Source organism: Vicugna pacos, chromosome 19 (genome assembly GCF_048564905.1).
Source record: "Vicugna pacos chromosome 19, VicPac4, whole genome shotgun sequence".
NCBI lineage: Eukaryota > Metazoa > Chordata > Mammalia > Artiodactyla > Camelidae > Vicugna > Vicugna pacos.
In genome coordinates this window covers 14,311,412-14,335,032 of record NC_133005.1, presented here as the reverse complement: position 1 = coordinate 14,335,032, position 23,621 = coordinate 14,311,412, and positions in this window count along the sequence as shown.

Here is a 23,621-nt window from a genome sequence, read left to right as displayed (position 1 = left end):
TTTATTTTAGGTAGTTTAATTTGTTGAAAAGTAATACACATGGAGATGATCATATTAAGTGAAGTAAGTCAGACAGAGAAAGACAAATATCACATCGCTTATATGTAGAATCAATATATATATATAAATTTTATTTACAAACCAGAAATAGACTCAGGGACATAGCAAACAAACTGTGGTTACCAGGGCAGAAAGGAGGGGCAGAGGGATAGATTATGAGCTTGGGATTAATAGATACACATTACTAAATATAAAATAAACAAGGACATACTGTATAGCACAAGGAACTATACTCAATTTTTGTAATTAACCACAATGGAAAAGAATATATATATAAATTACTTTGTTGTACACATGAAACTAACATTGTAAATCAAGTACACTTCAACAAAAAATAAGAATTATAAAAATAAACTAATACAGGGACATGGTCAGATTTTCAAAGAGCACAAAAATGTGTCCATTAAAAAGGAAGACCTCATTCTAGAACTTAGTTTCATCCCTAGAGGCAGTTACTGCTAACAGATAATTTTGTATGTTTTTCTCTAATCTTGAAGAAGTATTCTAGTGTATACATCTCCTTAAATATAGTATTATATGTACTATTCTGGACTGTGCTTTTTAGTACGTTTAAATATCCCATAACAGCACATAGAAATATCTATCTCATTGTTTTTAATATTTATATATAATAGTTTTCCAATTTTATCTCAAAATTTGATAATGTTGACTGTCATTTAGCTGCCATGTCTCCAGCTTCTTACTTGTTTGTTTTGACTGTTCCAGAATAGACTGAAATGAATATCTCTGTGCGTATGTGTTTGCACAGGTGTATGTCTGTCTACAAAATAAACATTTAAGTAAATTTCTGGTTGTAAAGATAAGAGCCTTAAAAATTTTGATACTTTTTGTCAATCTGCTCCACAGACACACTAATATTTGCATGTACAATCGTACTAACCATCCATGAGACTTGGGTTGCCCTATGTCTCTGCCTTAGTGAGATAGCAGACTTACATATGTGTAATCTGAAAATCGGAAACTAGTATTCTATTTCTATTTTAATATGCATTCCTTTAATTTTGAGGGAATTTGAGCATGTGCCTATATGTTTAAAGGTCATCTGTATTTCTGTTCTGTGAAATGTATGTTCATTTTCTTCAGCTATATTTTTCATAAAAAAATTCCAGCTTTATTGAGATATGTTTGACATAATAACATTGTGCAAGTTTAAGGTTTACCACATGAAGGCTTGATATACTTTCATATTGCCAAATGATTACAATAATGTTAGTTACCACACCCATTACTTCACACAGTTACCTTTTGTGTGTGTGTGCGGTGTGAACATTTAAGAGCTACTTTCTTAACTTTCAAATATACAATACAATTATTGTTAACTGCAGTCACCATACTGAACATTAGATCCCCAGAACTTACTCATCTTTTATCTGGAAGTCTATACCCTTTGACCACTATCACCCATTTCCTCCACCACTAGCCCTGACAACCACTAATTTACTCTGTTTCTATGAGTTTGTTTGTTTGTTTTTATGTTTCAGTATAAAATGAGATCATACAGCATTTGTCTTTTTATATCTGACTTACATCATTTAGCATAATGCCTGCATCCATCCAAATGCAATTTGCAATGTTGTTGCAAATTCCATGATTTTCTACCTCCCTATGGCTGAATAATATTACACTCCATTCTGTATGTATGTAACTGTGTGTGTGTGTGTGTGTATATATACATATATCACATTTTCTTTATTCATTCATCTGTTAATAGACCCACAAGTTGCTTCCATGTCTTTGCTATTGTGAAAAGTGCTGCAATGAACATGAGGGTGCACATATCTTTTTAAATGAGTGTTTTTGTTTTCTTTGGCTAAATACCAAGAAGTAGAATTGCTGGGTCATATGGTAGTTCTGTTTCTCATTCTTTGAGGATACTCCATATTGTTTTCCATGGCAGCTGCTCCAATTTACATTCCCATCAGCAGTGTTTTCGGGTTCCCTTTTCTCCACGTCTTTACAAACTCTTATTTCTTGCCTTTGGGATAATAGCCATAATGATGGGTGTGAACTTATACCTCATTGTGGCTTTGATTTACATTTTCCTGCTGATTAGTGACATTGAGCATCTTTTCATGTACCTGTTGTGCACCTGTATGTCTTCTTTGGAAAAAAAGTTATTCAGAGGCTCTGCCCATTTTTTATTTGGACTGTTTGTGGTTTTGACATTGAGTTGTATGAGTTTCTTATATATTTTGGATATTAACTCTTTATCAGATGTATGGTTTGTGAATATTTTCTCTTATTCTATAGGCATTTTCATTCTGTTGATTATTTATTTTATTGCACATAACTTTTTAATTTGAGCCAAAATGTCTTGAGTTGTTCCCAGTTAAGGAATAAGTCCTTAATACCCAGGCTGGTGTTGGGACTCACAGCAGAATCCTGCACATGGTCTATATTTTGGCATTTATTTTCATTGGGATCTATTACATCAATATCTTCTTATAAATCATCCATGGACACTTGGGGAAAATGTAACCTCATTTATTTTTACAAAATAAGTCATCTATTTTCTTATTTATTTCAGTGTCTACTCTATATATCAAAAATAAGAGAAGTGTAATAAATCTTCCCAGTTCTATTGTATTTCTGTGTGTATCTCTTGTTTCCTCCATTGGGGCTCTGTCTAGCTTGTTGTTCTGTTCTCCAGCACCTATAGCCTCATGAGGATTATAACTTTTATAAGCAACTTTCTCCTTGTACTGTTTTTATGCTTTCTGTTTTCAATTTTACTTTGTCTAGTATTAATATTGCCATTCCTACCTTTACTTAAGTTGTATTTCCCTGGTTAACTTTACACATCACCTTTTTTTAACCTTTTTGAGTCATTTTCTTTTATTTATCATTTGTAGGCTGCAAATAGTTAGGCTTTTGCTTTATGACCTCTCTGTGAATGTCTACATTTTACTGCAGAAGTAGGACTCGTTTGTGTTTATTGTTAAAATTGATATGCTGCTTGTGCTCGGATTCCTTCTTTCTGCTTATTACTTTATGCTTCATTGTAGTTTCATTTGCTTTCTCTTCTTTGCTGTGTGGCTTAGTTTCCTTTGATTTTACGTTTTCCCCTTCATTAAACTATACATCTTCTATATGGTATCCCTCATTGCTACATTTAAGAATTTTAAAAATAGTCTTCAACTTATGGTCCTCTATACACCAAGCTTAAGAACAAAATAATAAACTCTGATTTCTTTCTATGCAAGAAAGGCAATTTCACACTTACATTGTTCTGCTTGCTGTTTCCCAACATACATGTATTTATTTATGATATTTATTTTCAGAGCCAGATAATTATAATTAAAATTTATTTGAATATTAACATGTTATCTTCAAGAAGACAAATTTGAAATTAGCATTCAATTGTGTTTCCAAATTTTTCACAACTTTAAGAGCAATTTTATTTTAACTTGTCTCAGTGACCATCACCCATATTTGTATGCCATGACTTATCTCATCTTGAATTGTTGATTCTTATTTCTCTCTCAGCTATTTGGAGACCAGGGCAGGGTCAAGTCATTTTTTCAAAGAAGGCAGTTAGGCACTACACAATCTGAACCTGTCAATAAATATCAATGTCTTTTTGTGGTTTACATACATTAAATAAGTACTAGCTGTCAAATATTAGATTAAAAAATTTCCCACAAAGCTGTGTAGACGTAAGTGCATTACTTTCTGTCATTTAGTGTTGCATAAAAGAATCTCTATCTAGCCTGATTTTTGTAGGAACATGCTGTTTTTCTTTGGATGTCAGGGAGTGAAAATATTTTTCATAGTATTTAATTTTTCTACATTTGCTGACATTTACATAAACTATCTTAACATTTCAGTATTTTAAAGCAAATTAGTGTGGGGATCAGGAAAGACTTATGAGAAAGTCTTATGAAAATCTTATTTTTTCAAATTTTACTTGTTTTAAGTGACAGTATCATCTTCAGTTATACCTTCTATTATTAGTCTGATTCTCTGTCCTCAGTTCTATCATTTTGTCTTCTCACTTTAATCTCTGTTTCCTTTTCATATTCTTAGAAAGCATCTCAAGTTTATTTTCCATATTATTTGTTTTTAGATTCTAGCCTGGCTTGAAGTCATTTGGAAAATGGTTTAAAATTGCAATGTCTACCTAAGTCTTGAAAATAGGAAATATGAATGTTCACGATCAGATCAAAGGCATACCCAACATCTTAATTCAGCTGCATGATCCTTTCCATCACTAACATATTCCATATCCCATAAGCAACAGGTAGAATTATAATCAGAAAAAAACAAATGAGAAAAATGTTTGTTTTTGGAGATTTCACACTAAATATGTATACCCTTGGGTCACCTAACATTTGCAAATAGCTCTTTAAGAGCTATACAACACACCTGGGTGTACCCAACATTTAGTCTAGTATAACATTTTCCATAAATCCTCCCTGAACCAGCATTCACATATCAATAAAAGATAGACAACAATATTGTATGAATCTGGAGGACAGAGTAGAGATGGCAGATTCTATTGCTTGCAATTAAGCAAATCTTAATCACAAAAGTACCATCAAGCAGAAAGTTAGGTAAATGTCTTCAGAGACTCCCTATCATTGAGTAAGAAAATATAATACATAATAGAAGATGCTGTCTATGTTAAAGATAAAGGCTACCCACATCATCTGGACTCTCACTCATGTACACCAAAGGCAGAAAATACTCATGACACAGCTGGAATGGTTGTGGGAGTACGGTTGACCCAAATTCTTAGTAAGCCTTGTATGATTGTAAGAGTTGTATGGGGGGATGAAACCAAGATGGCAGATTAGTAGGACACTCGTAGCTCACCCTCTCCCACACATACACCAAGACTCACATCCACAGACCCACTCAGCCAACCAGAGCACCTGCAGAACTCTGACAGAACATCGTCCTCTTCAAAAGACAAAGACGCCAAAAATCTGTTTTATTCCTACATGGGCATTAGATAGATAAATAAATAAAGTCCTTTAAGGAACACAATAGATAACTGTTACTCCATAAGCCAAAGTGCCAGAGAGATACAAGCAAGATGAAGAAGTAGAGAAACCATTCCCAATTACAAGAACAAGCGAAATCCCCTGAATGAACAATCATTGAAATAGACATCAATAGCCTACTAGATCAAGATTTCAAAAAAGGAGTGATCAAAGTATTGAAAGAACTAAAAGAGATAGTGTTTAGAGATATAAAATATGTCAAAAATGAAATAGAAGCTATAAAGAAGAGCCAAGTAGAATTGGTAAACTCATTGGCTAAGACGAGAAATGATCTAAAGGTTGTGCAAAGCAGACTAGATAATGCAGAGGAAAAATTAGTGACCTAGAAGACAGAACAACAGAAAGCACCCAATCAGAACAACTGCAAGACAAACACATAAAAACAAATGAAAGCAACATAAGGGACCTATGGGATAATATAAAACATGTCAATCTTCACATAATAGGGGTCCCAGAAGGGGAAGAAAGATCAAAGGGGATTGAAAAGGTTTTTGAAGAAATCATGACTGAAAACTTCCCAAACTTAAAGAAGGAATCAGATATCCAAGTACAGGAAGCTCAGAGGGTCCCAAACAGGAAGAATCCAAATAGACCCACACCAAGACATATCATAATAAAGATGGCCAGAGTCAAGGATAAAGAAATGATCCTAAAGGCTGCAAGAGAAAAGCAAAGAGTGAGTTACAAGGGAATCCCCATAAGGCTCTCAGCTGATTTCTCTACACAAACACTACAGGCCAGAAGGGAGTGACGAGATATATTCAAAGCCCTGAATGAAAAAAAAGATGCAGCCTAGGATACTTTATCCAGCAAGGCTATCCTTTAGGATAGAAGAAGAGATAAATAATTTCACAGATAAGCAAAAACTACAAGAGTTTAGCAACACTAAAGAAATATTGAAAGGGCTACTCTAAATAGAAAAGCAGCTGGATGCTATAGAAATGAGAAACTCACAACTGGAAAGGTGATAACTCATGAATTACAAATAAAGAAAACACGAAATTATAAAAGAAGACATACAAATCACTGAGAGTGGGAGAGGGAGGCAGGGAAATATTGAATATTTTTTTCTTTCTTTTTTGAATTTTTTTAACAGTAGGATGGGTTTGAGATCATGTTACTATCAGTTTAATAAAAACAGTTATAGTAATGGGTTAATAGATTTACAAAAAAGGGTAACCACAAGTCAAAAATTTACAAGGGAGTCACAAAAATTAAATAAAATCCATGATAATACAAAGGAAAATTACCAAACCACAAAAGGAAGAAGAAAGGAACAAAGAGGATATACCAATTCAACTGCAAAGATAAGTTCAAAATGGCAATAAACACACATCTATCATTCATTACTGTAAATGTTAATAGACTAAATACTCCAGTCAAAAGACATACAGTGGCACACTGGATAATAAGGCAAGAACCTTTTCAATATGCTGCATATGAGAGACCCACTTTAGGGAGAAGGACACATATAGATTGAGAGTGAAAGGATGGAAAAGGACATTCCATGCAAATGGAAAAGCCAAAAAAGCAGGTGTTGCAGTACTGATTTCAGACAAAATAGACTTTAAAACAAAGGCCATAAAAAAAGATAAAGAAGGACATTTTATAATGATTAAAGGAGTAATACAAGATGAAGATATTACACTCATTAATATATATGCACCCAATATAGGAGCACCTAAATACATAAAACAATAACTAACAGAGATAAAGGAGGATATTGATGTGAATACAATCATAGTTGGAACATTTTATAAAATTGATCATGTACTTGGGCACAAAAGAAACCTCAACAATTTTAAGAAGTTAGAAATTATCTCAAGTATCTTTACTGACCACAATGCCATGAAACTGGAAATGAACAACAGAGAAACAAAGGAGAAAAAGAGGAAAGCATGGAGATTAAACAATATGTTATTGAAAAAACAATGAGTTTTTATGAGGAAATCAAATGAGGAAATCAAAGCTGAAATTAAAAAGTACCTTGAGACAAAAGAAAAAGAATGCACAACCACACAAATTTTATGACACAGGAAAGGCAGTGCTAAGAGGGAAGTTTAGAGCGATACATGCCTTCTTCAAAAAAGAAGAACAATCTCAAATACGCAATTTAACGCACCAGCTGAAAGAACTAGAAAAAGAAGAACAAAAAACCCCAAAAGACAGCAGAAGGAAGCAAATTATAAAGATCAGGGAGGAAATAAATAAAATAGAGATTTAAAAAATCATAGGAAAAATCAATCAAACCAAAAGCTGGTTTTTTGAAAAAATAAATAAAATCGACAAAACTCTGGCCAAACTCACAAAGAAAAAAAAAAGAGAGAGCACAAATTAGCAAAATAAGAAAGGAAAATGGAGAAATTACAACAAATAAAATAGAAATACAGACTATCATACCAGAATATTATGAAAAACTATATGGAGCCAAACTGGATAACCTAGAGGAGATGGACAAGTTTCTGGAAACATACAGTCCACCAAGACCGAATCAAGAAGAAACTGATCACTTGAACAAACCGATCACTAGAAATGAAATCAAAATAGCAATAAAAAACCTCCTGACAAATGAAAGTCCTGGACCGGGCGGCTTCACCAGGGAATTCTACCAAACTTACAAAGAACTCACACCAGTCCTTCTCAAACTCTTCCAGAAGATTGAAAAGGAGGGAATACTCCCAAACTCATTCTATGAAGCCACCATTACCCTGATACCAAAACCAGGCAAAGACACTACAAAAAAAGAATTATAGGCCAATATCACTGATGAACATAGATGCCAAAATCCTCACAAAAATTTTAGCAAATAAAATCCAACAATACATAAAAAGATTAAACATCGTGACCAAGTGGGGTTCATCCCAGGGACACAAGGCTGGTTCAAAAACATATGCAAATCAATCGATGTAATACAACACATCAACAAGAGAAAGGACAAAAACCACATGATCATCTCAAACGATGCAGAAAAGGCATTTGATAAAATTCAACACCCATTTATGATAAAAACTCTCAATAAAGTGGGTATAGCGGGAACGTATCTCAACATAATAAAAGCTATATATGACAAACCTACAGCCAGCATAATAGTCAACAGTGAAAAACTCAAAAGCTTCCCACTAAAATCTGGGACAAGACAAGGATGCCCACTATCACCACTCCTATTCAGCATCATCTTAGAAGTCCTAGCCACAGCAATCAGGCAAGAGAGAGAAATCAAAGGGATCCAAAATGGAAAAGAAGAGGTAAAAGTGACACTATATGCTGATGACATGTTACTATATATAGAAAACCCTAAAAGGTCCACACAAAAACTACTAGAGCTGATTGAAGAGTTCAGCAAGGTAGCAGGTTACAAGATTAACGTTAAAAAATCAGTTGCATTTCTTTATACTAATGATGAATCAACAGAAAAAGAAAGTAAAGAAACAATCCCCTTTAAAATAGCACCCAAAGTAATAAAATACCTAGGAATAAATCTAACCAAGGAAGTGAAAGAATTATACACAGAAAACTATAAACCATTGATGAAGGAAATTAAAGAAGACTTTAAAAAATGGAAAGATATCCCATGCTCTTGGATTGGAAGAATCAATAATGGTCACACTGCCCAAGGCAATCTACAGATTTAAGGCAATCCCTATCAAATTTCCCAGGACATATTTCACAGAACTAGATCAAATCATAGTCAAATTTATATGGAACCATCAAAGACCTAGAATTGCCAAAGCATTACTGAAGAGACAGGAAGAGGCTGGAGGAATAACTCTCCCAGACTTCAGGCAATACTACAGAGCTACAGTCATCAAGACAGCATGGTATTGGTACAAAAACAGACATATAGACCAATAGAACAGAATAGAGAGCCGAGAAATGAACCCACAAAGTTTTGGTCAACTCATCTTCGACAAAGGAGGCAAGAATATACAATGGAATAAAGACAGTCTCTTCAGCAAATGGTGTTGGGAAAACTGGACAGCAGCATGTAAAGCAATGAAGCTAGAACACTCCCTTACACCATACACAAAAATCAACTAAAAATGGATCAAAGACTTAAACATAAGACAAGATACAATAAACCTCCTAGAAGAAAATACAGGCAAAACATTATCTGACATACATCTCAAAAATATCCTCCTAGAACAGTCTTCTCAAGCAATAGAAATCAAAGCAAGAATAAACAAATGGGACCTAGTGAAACTTACAACCTTCTGCACAGCAAAGGAAACCATAAGTAAAACAAAAAGACAACCTACAGAATGGAAGAAAATTTTTGCAAATGAAACCGACAAAGGCTTGATTTCCAGAATATATGAGCAGCTCATTACCACTTAAGAAGAAACAACCAAACAACCCAATCCAAAAATGGGCAAAAGACCTAAACAAGCAATTCTCCAAGGAAGACATACAAATGATCAAAAGGCACATGAAAAAATGCTCCATATTACTAATTATCAGAGAAATGCAAATCAAAACTACAATGAGATATCACCTCATACCAGTCAGAATGGCCATCATTCAAAAATTCACTAATGACAAATACTGGAGAAGCTGTGGAGAAAAGGGAACGCTCCTACACTGCTGGTGGTAATGCAGTTTGGTGCAGACACTGTGGAAAACAGTATGGAGATTCCTCTGAAGACTAGGAATAGACTTACCATATGATCCAGGAATACTACTCCTGGACATATATCCAGAAGCAACCCTACTTCAGGATGACACCTGCACCCCAGTGTTCATAGCAGCACTATTTACAATAGCAAAGACATGGAGACAGCGTAAATGTCTATCAACGGATGACTGTATAAAGAAGAAGTGGTATATTTATACAGTGGAATACTACTCAGCCATAAAAACCAACAGCATAATGCCATTTGCAGCAACATGGAGACTCCTTGAGAATGTCATTCTAAGTGAATTAAGCCATAAAGAGAAAGAAAAATTCCACATGAGATTGTGCATATATGGAGTCTAAAAAAATAAAAACAAACAAAGTATAAATATAAAACAGAAATAGACTCAGAGACATAGAATATAAACTTGTGGTTGCTAAGGGGGTGGAGGGTGGGAAGGGATAGATGAGATTTCAAAATTGTAGAATAGATAAACAAGATTATACTGTATAGCACAGGGAAACATACACAAGATCTTATGGTAGCACACAGAGAAAAAAATGTGACAATCAATATATATATGTTCATGTATAACTGAAAATTTTTGCTCTACACTGGAATTTGACACAACATTGTAAAATGATTATAAATAAATAAAAAAAGTTAAAAAAAAGTTGTATGAGCCTTATATCACCCTAGAAGTAACCTTTGACAAATGATGGATGCGAATTTAGTGAATAAATACCCCAGCTCCCTCACCTTTGGGGAAAACCCCTGTGATGTGCACTGTACTGTCTACCAGAGTTCCCCAGCAGGATGATACTAAGATTGTGCAGTGGCAGTGTGTTCAGTAGCCCACTCTTAATTAGCTGTCTTCCCCTCCATTTCACTTCTCTACTTCTGCATCAGTGTTTCCTGAGAGCACCACTCCAATAAATTTTGTGCACTGGGATTCTCTCTAGGCCTGATTTTGAGAGAAAACCCACTCCAACCAGAAAGAAAAAGAGAAGCAAACAGAAAACCTAGAAAAACTTTGGTGATGCCTCTTAAGCTGCATGGTCAGTAAAACTTCCCTTTGAGCATCCACTGATTAAAATTTACCCAACAAATCACGCATTTAAGATCTTCTCTTCCTCTAAGTATTCAGGAAGATGGTACCTTTTCTTGTTTCATACTTTATGTGTAGTTTTTATTCCTCTTTATTCATCTTCAAAGAAGACCATATGTGTGAGTTTCCCTATATCCTTCTTTTCCTGGTCATTTGCTGTTCTCAGATCCACAGCTCTGGCCCAGGTGGTTGTGCTCAGATTCCAGGAAAGTCCCTCAGGAGTGGTGTGGGATGGAGTTCCACAGCTATAAGGGGTGGGATTCTCCTTTCTTCCCCTCACCGTCCTTGAGTGTATGTGGTGGTTCCAGAATTCTCTGTCCATCCCTGCTTAACAATACTGTTTTTCTAAAAAATCAAATTCACTCTGATATTTTATCTTTTTGTTTTCTGTCTCTTAGATGATTTTCATATTCTACTTAGTGAAGACACTCTATTCCTTCTGTGAAAATCTGATGCCCACAAGATGCCAAGCATTCATGGTTAGCAGCTTACTGCCCGGGATTGCCTATGCTTCTCTTCAATGTTTCCCAAGATTCAGTTGCATTAGTTTTCAAATCTAGTATTGCTATCCCTACTTGTTACTATACATATTCACTTGTTATGTAAAGCAGTGAAATATGAATAACAAGAGATGAAATATTTTTCTCTATAAGAGCAAGGTTGATTGCTTCAGAATGACTCAAAGGGAAATTGTTTTAAAGAATGTTAACATTCAATTTAGAGATATGTGAGAAAATTGTAAAAGACTATAAAATAAAATCAGATATAAGTGTGTGTGTACATGTATGTACAAATATATATATATATATGCATACACCTACACTCACACATACATACATACGTCTTCCTCACTCATTTGTTTTGCAAGTGCTGTGAGTTTTTTGATCCAGTTTAAAGACACAAAAACTGAAACTCTTAGACTAGTTACTATTAACCTTATTTGAGCATTAAAATCACCTGGGAAACTTAAAAAATAAATTTGGGCTCACCCTCAGAGATTCGTAACCTTCATGTGTAGGGTGCTGGGCATTTGACATTAGTATTTATTTTTTAAGCTCCTCCTGGGATCTAACATATAGTAAGGGTGCTAGAAGTGTGAAACCTTCTACCTTCACTTGGAAGAGTGGCCGGTCTATTGGACGATGCAAAGCACTGGACTCTAGCAATGAGTTTTTATCATAAATGGGTGTGGAAATTTAGCAAAAACATTTCCTCTGTCTATTGAAATGTTCATCAGCTTTTTGTTTTGTTTTACTTTACTCTTTTAATTTGTCAGTGAATAGAATTTGGAGTGTGTGTGTGTGTGTGTGTATTTTAATTCATTTCATTTTTTCTGTCTTTACTAGGTTAAAAGGCATAGCATTTTATTTATATTCTTTTAATAGATTCTCCAGGCATTTTATCACTGTGATTGGCTTAAGAATATAAAAAATTAATCAATATTTCCATCCACTTTCTCAAAAATACAAAGACCTTGAAGTATTTTAACCTGAATTAATGTATGCACATGCTGTTATTAGAATTAAGGTATCAGATGACTTACTTTGTTGTATTCTTATAGATTAATGCATTGTTATTAGTGTTTTGAAACATAATGTTTGTGATATTTACCCATATCTTGAACAATCTATTTCCTCTTTATTTCTACTTGCATTTTCCTTTTTCCCAAAGGTCAAGGTTATTTAGTGAGTGTCTTTTAGTAATATGTTCAGATTTTGTTAGCTTTTAAAATACCTTTATTTTGCCATCATTCTCAAAAGGTAATTACACTGCGTAGAGAATTCTGAGTTATTTTTCTTTCTCAATGGTATCTTGAAAATACCATTATTTGTGATATCTGGTGTCCACCATTAGTATTGAACAAGAAGCTGCCAACTCAGTATCTATAACTTCCTTTTTCTCTAAAATTGTTTTTTGTTTTTGTTTTTGCTTTGCCCTGCAATTAATTTCAATATTATAGATCCAGGTGATAGCTTTTCCATTTTGTCTTGTTTCTAATTTCTCATTCTACTTTGGATTCACTATGTTTCATAAATCATGAATCTTATGACTATTGGGTTTTCATTAATTCTTGAAAATTATCTGATTCTTTGTCCTAAGCATCACCTTTCCACTATAATCTCTCCTTTTCTGTATTTTTTAAAAAAATCTCACCATATACACCATGTTGGCTGATTGCCTGACTACTCTGATACTCTGTGCTGCAGTCTGGATGATTTCTTCAGCTCTCTATTTCAAAGCCCCAGTTCCCTACATAGAAGTGTCTAAATCAATGGTTCCCAAACTGAGGTACCCCCTGGTACTATCTTGTCTCAAGGTGATACACTGAATTCACAGAGCTCACAGAATATTTTAAATATCTGAGGGGAGCACAACAAAACTCAGCCCTGTGTGGTAGTGAGACATTGTGCTGGTACCTCAAGGTAGTTCAGTTTCAACTTTCCTTTGGGGAGGTTGTGACTTTTGCAGTTGCAATCAAAAGCACATGCCCCAAGTTAATGGATAACAGGAAATGAGGCTGGTCATGTTTAACATGAATCTACAGTTTAAAAAGTTCTATTGTGCCCTCCAGCTGCACATATTTTGTTAGATGACAATTTTTTTTTTGGAATTAAATAAGATTGTTATGTTTTATTCAATTTATTTTTTTTTACTGAAGTATTTCCTGTTACAGTGTATCAATTTCTGATGTATAGCACAACGTCCCAGTCATGCATATGAATACATATATTTGTTTTCATTTTCTTCTTCATTAAAGGATATTACAAGATATTGAGCATAGTTCCCTGTGCTAAACAGAAGAAACTTTTTAAAGTTTATTTTTATATATAGTGGTTAACATTTGTAAATCTCAAATGCTCAAATTTATCCCTTCCCACCCCTTTCCCGGTAACCATAAGATTGTTTACTATGTCTGTGAGTCTGTTTCTGTTTTGTAGATGACTTCATTAGTGTCCTTTTTTTTCTTCTTCTTCTTCTTTTTAATTCCACATATAAGTGAGTCATAATATGATATTTTTCTTTCTCTTCCTGGTTTACTTCACTTAGAATGATGATCTCTATCATCATTATTCATTTTTCATTATCCATTATTCATTTTTATAGCTGAGTAGCATTCCATTGTATAAATATACCACATCTTCTTTATCCAGTCATCTGTTGATGGACATTTACGTTGCTTCCATGTCTTGGCTATTGTATTTAGGGCTGCTATGAACATTGGGGTACATGCATCTTTTCGAATTAGGGTTCCCTCTGGAGATATACCCAGAAATGGGATTGCTGGATCATACGGTATGTCTATTTTTAGCTTTTTTGAGGAATCTCCATACTGTTTTCCACAGTGGCTGCACCAAACTGCATTCTTATCAGCAGTGTAGGAGGGCTCCCTTTTCTCCACATCCTCTCAAGCGATTATTGTTCATGCACTTTTGAATGATGGCCATTCTAACGTGTGTGAGGTGATACTTCATTATAGTTTTGACTTGCATTTCTCTGATAATTAGTGATATTGAGCATTTTTCATGTGCCTTTTGGCCTCTTGTATGTCTTCATTGGAGAATTTCTTATTTAGGTCCTCTGCCCATTTTTGGATTGTGTTGTTTATTTGTTTTTCTTATTAAGTTGTATGAGCTGTTTATATATTCTGGAAATTAAGCCCTTGTCAGTTGCATCTTTTGCAAATAATTTCTCCCATTCCATAGGTTGTTGTTTATACTAATTGCAGATCTCAGTTCTGAATTAAGTTCTACCTTCAATGTAACCAAAAAGATATGTATTGAACACATGGGAAACGCATATTTGAACACATAGTGCCTTCATAAACCTAACGTTCTAGTATAATTCATGTCTAATTCTTGATAGATTTGAATTGTTTCACATTTTGTATAAGTGAGATAATACTTCTAAAATGTTTTAAAGACCACTGAGACAGCTGTGCCTCAGGGAGTAAGAATATCAATTTCCCAGTGTCTCTACAGCACACCGTTTTCTATATTTCTTCATACTTTTGCAGTGCTAGACACATGGTAAATGGCTTGTTTTCTTGGGTGGCTTAAAGTAGAACAGCTAAATACAAATTTGATGAAGCTAAACAACTAATTTTGCCTCATATTCTTACACCTACTTTATTTCACTCTCAAGTTATAATGGAATTTATCTCTCCTTACCTAAGTTCTTTGACAAGCACTCTAAATATTTAGATCAACACACACACACAGCTGGGCTTGAAGGCGTCTTATCACAGCATTCAATTCTATTTATTTTATTTTCTACAATAAGATGATGGAAAAAAGTGCACTGAAAATAAAAGTTATAGAGTAAAGAAAAAAGAAAGATTGTATTTCTTTATCTTGCTGGGAATGAGGAAAGGCAAGAGGGAGAGGTTGTTCCCTATACGCCCAGCTGCAACTTCTCTTTATCATTGGATTTTAAATTCTTAGTCATAAGTTTTGATCACATGAGATAATGAAATAAAGCACATAGCACTAGGTAGGCCTGGCTCTTCATCTACTGATAACACCCAGTATGTAAAGCACCTGCCTAGGACTATATTGAATTTTCTAACACCAAGAGCACTTCATCCAAAGAATGGGCTTCATCACAAAATCTGAAACAGGAACTAGGAATCTTGCATTGGAGGCTGGGCCGGCCAGTTCAGGAGGACAGACTGGCCTCTGTCAATTCCATAATGATCGGAGTCTTTCCATATGGATTTTGGGCTCCCTCCCACCCTAAGGGTCAAACATGCCATATGCTTATCTTCCCTGTCCTCCTGGAAGCTGGGACTTGGACATACGATGATGGCTTTACCAGTCAGTCTCACCTTCTGTATGTCTTTGACTGTAGAGCTAAAATTAAACCCACAGAGAATCTCTGTTGGACAGCCACAGCAGCCATCGTCTTTCTGAAGCAGCACTGACAGCCCTGTGAGCCATGGGAGTGGACGCAAGAAAGTCAGGTTTCTGGGCGTAACAATGGCAACAGTAGCACTAACTGCAGTGGAGCGTACTTTCATGTCAAGGGCGCAGTGTTAGCTATTTCTTCCACTGCTGTATGGCTTGGGTATCCCCCTCATTTGCAAAGCTCTAAGCATGGTTCTCCAGTGTTTACATGAGCTGTCCAACATTCCCTTTTAAACTGTACTTTCTGCCTAACTCATCCAGTTGGTATCATAGGCTGTAATTAAGAACACATCAACATGAAAATTGGTAACAAAAATGGGCAGGTAGCAGAAATAGGTCATCAAGAGACTTTCCGAGAAATTTAGAAAATAAGAGATTGACTGGGGCTATTGGCAGTGAGGATTCAGTTAGTATTAAGGGCTGGGCTCTGCCAGAGCATGGGGAAAATTTAATTTAAGGCTTACCTATGCTCATTAGGGGTGAAGTCACAGCTTTAGGAAATCGCCTGGCTCCTTCCATAAAATAGTATAAAAAGATTCAAGGATTGAGTCATCAGTTATTGTTTCTAATGGTATTGGAGTTGAGAAAATAGATCAACAAGGCCACATTTCTCAATTTTCACCATCAACTGAATACCAAAGGGATGTTATTTTACTGAAAGTATCACTACCATTTTATATGATTTATTTTAATCTCCTATCTCTTGTAACTCCAGGTCTAGAAATTAATCACAGTTTTGATCCTGGTGGTTGTTGTATGACAATATAATTATATGATCCCTGAATTTGCAGTCTCATCAGGTCTTTTAGAGCATTGGTGATGGAAGATCAGAACTAGCATAGAGAAACATTAGAGATTTCAGGTAATTTGTAAGACCCCCAAATCTTCACTCCCTGTTAAGCCACCCTGGCTGGCGGAAAGAGCCTTTCACCTCTGTCTGATAAGGCTATTTAGACAGAATGAGGACCCTCCACTGAAGAAGTTCCCTTTAAAGGAGAAGTAAGTTCTTCTCTCACTTTACCCCAAAAAGTGAGTTATTCTCTCACTTTACCCTCCTCTGATTGTTTGGTGGGGATTTAACAGGGTGGTGTTCCAGATCACATTTGGATCTTCTTGATCCTAATGCAGAAGCCAGGATCCTGGCTTTTCATGTTCTCTAGATTTTAAGTGAGTTAAGTTCCACATATCTCAGGAACCACTTCTGAAACAGATATAGGAAGAGGCGGCTGCTTAAAAAATGAGATGTACACCAGAAATTGACACAACATTGTAAACTGACTATAACTCAATAAAAAAAAGAGATGTAATAGTATACTAATTTCTACTAATAAAAGCTAGAAAATCAGTATACGGATTTATTTCAATAATACGAGATCAAAGAGAAACAAAAACAAATTTTGGTCTTTTTAATTTTATCAACATGCATGAATGTTCTGGAGGTGCTGACTCACTGAGTTCACGTAGCTTCCAGAAGTGCCGACAGTTTAGATAGTAGAAACATGAATCTAAATGTCAATGCAGATTTATCACATGTGACCTGGTGGATCCTCTTAAATGATGTCCCTCAAGAGAGCCAGAAGTTTCTCCCTTCACTGAAGATTTGAAATGTACATTAGTGAGGAAGAGAAGTGCAGTGGACGATCTTGGAGTACAGGCAGCTGGTGGAAGGTGCTGCTGATAAAATGGATTTGCTTGATCCTAATGCAGAAGCTGGGATCCTGGGTAGTGAGGTCAAATTGAGGAATCTGTCAAATGAAGGTTAAATGGTTACCAGGCTAGGCAGCAGGGCCACAGTAGTAATCAAATGCTATGGCCTACAGGGTACTTTGAATCACAGTTAATTTGATCATGGCTTCCTTGGGTTCCAAACATGTGGACAACTTGTTGTCAAACCCAAGTTCATGTGCCTGACACACCATGAAGCCAAACAAAGAAAAACATCAGAGTTTGAAGCAGAGAAATGTTTACTGCAGGGCCAAGCAAGGAGAATGGGTGGTTCATGATCAAAAGCCCCAAACTTTCTGATAGGTTCCAGAGAAGTTTTCATAGGCAGACATTGGTGGGGGTCGGGGGTTGCTGTAGGGAGTGTAACCCTCCTCTGATTGTTTGGTGGGGAGGTAACAGGGCGGTGTTCCAGGAATCTCAATCACGAGCCTTCTAGTTTCAACCAGGCTGGGGTCCACGTACTTGTATTCAGCCTGAAGACCATCTTCCACCTGTGTGGGGGCCTTAGTTCCTGTAGAAGAACTCAGAGATCTGTATCAAATTGCTATGCACATCTCCCCCCGAGGAGGAACCAGGAGCAAGACCCGTTCTGCACTATAGTTTCTTTATGTATTCCCTCACTCTTTTAATTAGTCACTATTTGAGTCTACCCTTTGTTATTCAGGTGAAGTCAAGAGGCTGAAAGCTTTTTTCCTACAAATAAAACACAGGGGACTTAGAAAGGCTTTTATGCCTAGGAGTGCCCCACAGGGTCCTACTTGGTTTCAAATCCAAGATGTAAAGGGAGGAGTTGAGCAAGCATGTTATTTTGGATGTTCTGATCCTCAAGTCCAGTGTGCGTTTTTATGAAGGCTTCATTACATGGGCATGGTTGATCAAATCAGTAGTCACTGGTGATTAAACTCAATCTCCAGCCCTCTCCTCTCCTGTGAACTTTCAACACCCTAATCACCTGTTTGGCCATCCAGAAATCATCCTCCTTCCTTAGGTGCTTTCCGAAAGTCACCTCTAACATAACAAAATACGTTTTCATCCCTCTCATCACTTGGAAATTACAAGTGTTTTATGAGCTCCATGCCAGAAATTGGGACAAAGTCCAAACATGCACAGTCAACATGGGATTGAAATGCTTGGGTTCACTCATATACCAATTTTTTTTCAATAAACATATAGTTGGTTTCCCAGGCATAGATTTAACCAACCACAGACTGAAATTTCTTTCTGCGGTTGATTGAATCCAATAATGCAAAACCCTTGGATACAGAGGTCTGACTGTACTACACCATTTTATGTAAAGGACTTGAGTATCCCCAGATTTTGGTATATGCAGGGGCTCCTGGAACCAATGCCCCTTGGATACTGAGGGACAAATGTATTTTTTATAAATCACAACATCACATACGTGGGCTCAGCTGGAATTCATCCTGATCACACAAGGAGCTCTAAGAGGTGAATTGCAACGGAGTTGGTTCTACTCCCAAAGGCAAGGGATCTCATCAGCCTCTTTATCTGCATTTCCATTTGCCATTGGCTACAGGCTACCCCAGAGGAAATGTTACCCACCAGGCAACATGGCTCCCATAAACCAAAGGCAATTTTCAGCCAGCATGGCCAGCTCTGAGCTACTAGCAGCCAACAGTCCCAGAAGCTGGGGATTGGAGCACCAGCCGAATGAAGCAGATCTGGGCAGGGAACCAACAGCATCCCTGTAGAGCCTAACATGACACTGTTTTCTAGTAGTTGCATCCCATTTTTTGTTTATATTGGCTTTCTCATCTACTAAAATCAATAAGAATTTTTCCATACCTAATGCTGTTCAAAGCTATACACCCCTTTCTGCTTTTGTACAGATTAGTTTTCTAACCTCATTGTAAAAATTACATTCCCCTCTAGGATGTCATCCCCTGACATTTTCCCCAGACTGTCTATAGCATTTTGGATGCTACCATCCCATACACCCTAAACCATCTGATTTCATGTGAATGCATGTTTGAGTTCTGGTTTAAACAGAAACTGATTCTGTCAGCAACATATGGCATCTAAGAGTTCAGTCTCATCCACCAGCGCTCCAACATCCAGGATGTCAAGATCAAACTGAGTTAATGTCTGTTATTTTGAAATCAACATTTTGCTTTCTCAGGACTTTCATACCTTTGAGGATAAAAGGTTTCATTGGTTCAAAGAAAATGGTTCTGAATATCTCAGATCAAATGCAGTTAAAGAAATGTTTGTGTTGTCCTCGCCACCCCCTTATCTAGAATATTATTTCAGAGCATTCAGGACTGAAAACCAGCATCCAGGACCTAGCCTTCTGTTTTTGCTTTTTGTCATTTTGGCCGGCTTCTTGTTGATCAGATGTCTGATCAACAGCAAAACGAATAATTCCCTTCACAGAAACCCTGAGTCCTTAATGCCTGAGAAGTTAATGTGGATAGTGTCTGGTTGCTGGAGGTCCAAGCTGTACTTTCTGGCCACGTGGGTGGTTAATGCAATCAAGCATGAGATTAATTAAATTAAAAGTCTGCTTTTATTGCTCAGAAAATGCAGCAAATCCAATACTCTCTCACAGCCTGGAGCTGGAGGCCTGGGTCTAATGTGATCATGGCTTGATTGGTGAAGCTAGCGAGCATGTCATCTGGGGAGGCAGAAGTCCTCCGTGCAAGTCACAGGCTGCCCCCACTTTGCCTTTAGAAGACTTTAGGAAGCAATTGACATAGTCCACACTCACTTCCACAGGTAACTACCTGGCACCTTGCATTTTGTTTCTAGATACACTGCTCAGTTAACTAGTCCCTGCCTGGAATTTGCCTCCAGCCCCGCTCTGTCGTGCTTGGGGAATCTCAAGTGCCTGCTCTTTTCTCTCCCCAGTCCTCTCCCACTCTGTTTTGCTTTAGGAATTGCCTTCCAAGAAGGCATGTGTGTAACAGTCCTTCCCCCTGGACTGTTGAAGGAGACCAGTTTATTCAACCTGTCTCTGTTATGAGGCAGACCCAATACGTGTCCTTTGTCATTATCCTTTGAATTAGGCAGTTTGGTGGGAGAGACAAGTGGGGGTGAGTAGATAAAACATAGAAACAGAGAGAGAGAGAGTTTTGATTCCTGCCTTTATAATTTACACATTATTAGCTTTTGGCGAATTATTTTATTTTTTAATTGAAGTATGGTCAGTTTACAATGTTGTGCTAATTTCTGGTGTAAAGCATATTGGCCAATTATTTAACCTCTCAACGCCTCTAAAGTAGGGCTCAAAATATCCACCTTTAAGACTACCTGAAGGTTAAAAATGGTGTAACTTGCATTGAAAGTCTGCTAGATTTTCTTACTTTTGTTGTTATTACCATCATTAATCCAAGTTACAGAGGTTTGAAGGGATCAGGGGACAATCCAATGAATGCTCCATCCTTATCCTTTCCCTTATCAAAAATAGCCTCTTGTAAAAGTGTTGGGGGTCAAGAGGTTCTTGTCTTGTCACAGAAAGAATTCAGAGACAAGACATGGAGGTTAAGAAAGCAAAGCAAGGATTTGTTAAGGGATATAGTACACTCTCAAGGAAAGAGCAGGCAGACCCAGGTGGGTGGCTGCCCTGAATTTCCTTGTCAAGCTGGTTATATGGGTGTAAAAATGAAGGGGCAGAATAGTCATTGGCGAGGAGGGGTTTGGGGGTCATCTTTCCTGATCTTCATCCCAGCTCCACCTTCCCAGGTGGGGAGGAGGGATTTTTCAGCCTTATTTAGTCTTGATCAGGAATTTGGATGAGGCCATAATGAACAAAAGGTTACATTTGGATGGCGGGGATTCCTGTCCTGTCCCACCCTTCTGGCTCCAGGACACTTATCAACTCAAAAGGTATGGTTTTTTATTAGTCCAGAGGATCCTGTTTTTCTTTCTCTGTCCAAGGATCCCCACTGTTCACAAGATGTATGGTTTTCTGCCATTTGCCCATGCCCCCTTTCTCTGCTCATATCTAGCTACCTGCCTGCTCTAACAAAAGTAAATCAAATCAGCTACTTCTGCCTTAATATGAATTTAACCCTAAACACAACTCCTCTCAGATGTCAACATCCATTCAGCTGGAGGCTCTCTGGCCCATTGGAATTACCCAGGATACTTTATGCCTGTCTCCACCTCTAGTGGGACTCTAGTGTATTGTAATTAGTCTGGAAACTGCTTAAGTACAAGACTGTTTAAAATCTCCCCAGTGATTCTGCGATGCAGCCAAAATTGGGAGCCACTGTACCAAGCTATCCCCAACCATGCAAGGGAAGACTTTGGTCAGTGTTAAAGAATTGAATGAAGGGCTGAGGACATGTGAGCTCTGACATCAGCATCTTCACATATCAGACACTTTAGGAGGAACTACCATTTCAGGAGCACAGAGAGGGAAATCCATGAGAACAATGTGTGATTTCCTGGGAAGGAAACAAACCCTACAGGCTAAAAGTTCTAAAGTGATCCTTGGCTATGCCTGGTGTGAGTGACCCTGGCCCCAGCACACACTAGCCATGGCGCCCAGTAGGAATGTATGGGTTGGCCCCAGGAGGGCTCTCCCTGCAGTTCTGGGCTGTAATTTATTTTTTCTATCCCTCTCTCATCAGCTAAGCTGTAAGCACCTGGGGGTTGGAAAAGCTTTCTAAAACACCCAGTTAAACTTTTAAAATAGATTTGGGAAACTCCACTGAAATTTAACTCAAAAGTGTTTGATTTTCACCACGTTTAGTGTCTGATTGAGGGTAGGACAGAGTAGTGTGAACTTTCAAATTTTTAAACAAGCAGAGGAAAAAGAATTTCAAAACATGTCACCAATTTCCATAGGGCAATGAGGATCACTTGCCTTAAAAATATAAACAAATGGGGGAAGGGTATAGCTCAGTGGTAGAATGTGTGCTTAGCATGCACAAACTGCTGGGTTCAATCCCCAGTATCACCATTAAAAGTGAATAAATAAATATACATAATTACCTATCTCCCCCAAAAACAAAAAGTATAATATTTTAAAATATATATAAACAAATAAATTCTTAGGTCTTGGTAAACCAAATGAAAGAGCAGTTATTGGATAAATCATTTTATCATGAATTCTTGTGGCACCTTAAATCTTTTATAGAACAAGGTAAGAAATAAATAATTTATGTTGCCAAAGAGAGATAAGTAAATTAATAACACTGATTTCTTTCTTTCCTTTTTAATATTATTATAAAAGTAATTTAAAAAGTATTCCTCCTTTTAGTATTTGCAGGATTCCAACTTCTCCCATCCAGCCTTCGGTAGAATGTCCCTACACTAAGAAGTTAGAGCTTAACATATGAATATATTAGGTAACTGTTCTTTAGAAAGAGATATTAAAAGGCTTTGTTTAACTAGCAACTGTCCAAAGTTTCTTTATTTCAGTCAAAATGAATCTTTCTTATTGCAAGAGAATCATGACAGTTTGGAACAAAAATGGACCTCAGAAGTTTTGTCAATCAAATTACATCACTTTGTAGATGAGCAGGTTGAAAATCAGAGATGCTGAAAAACTTGCCCAGAGCTGCCCAGGAATCTACTAGCAGAATAGGGTTCTCATCCAAACCTCCTAGAAATCCTGCTCCCTGCTCACTCCAAGCCACATATTGCAAATTATTCTTAAGTCTTTTGTCCTAAAAAATGAAGAGATGGGATTGAGGGTGAAAGCAGGAATCCACTTTACATATAGTATGATGCCAGGTTATCGAATCATCTTTTCCCACATAAACACTGCCAAGAATTTCTCTAATTTTAGAAGACCTGAATTATCTCCACCCTGCCCCAACCTGTGTAGCATTTATCTTTTCTTTCCTTTTCTTCCTTGTTATTGCATCTTACCTCCAGAGTGTGGCACTGGGGCATGCAGGGGATGGATGGGGACAGGAGTTAGAGGTGGTATAAAAAAATAGTAATGAAGCTGAGTACTTCAGACTGAGCTCAGTGCTGACCTAATTGGTGAGTCTGTGTCATTTCTACCTCCTCTCACCCTGTCCTTACCATTCTCATTGAGTTCCTCCTGGGTACACCGCCACGTGTACTTCTGAGGCAATTCCTACAGCTACTGAAATGGATGGGGGCAGATTAGCCAAGGGATCTGCAGAGACTGAGAGCCTCCCTTGAATAAGGAGTTAAGCAGCAATTCTGCTTCAGTGCCATCAATCCGCAGTCACTGGGAACAGAG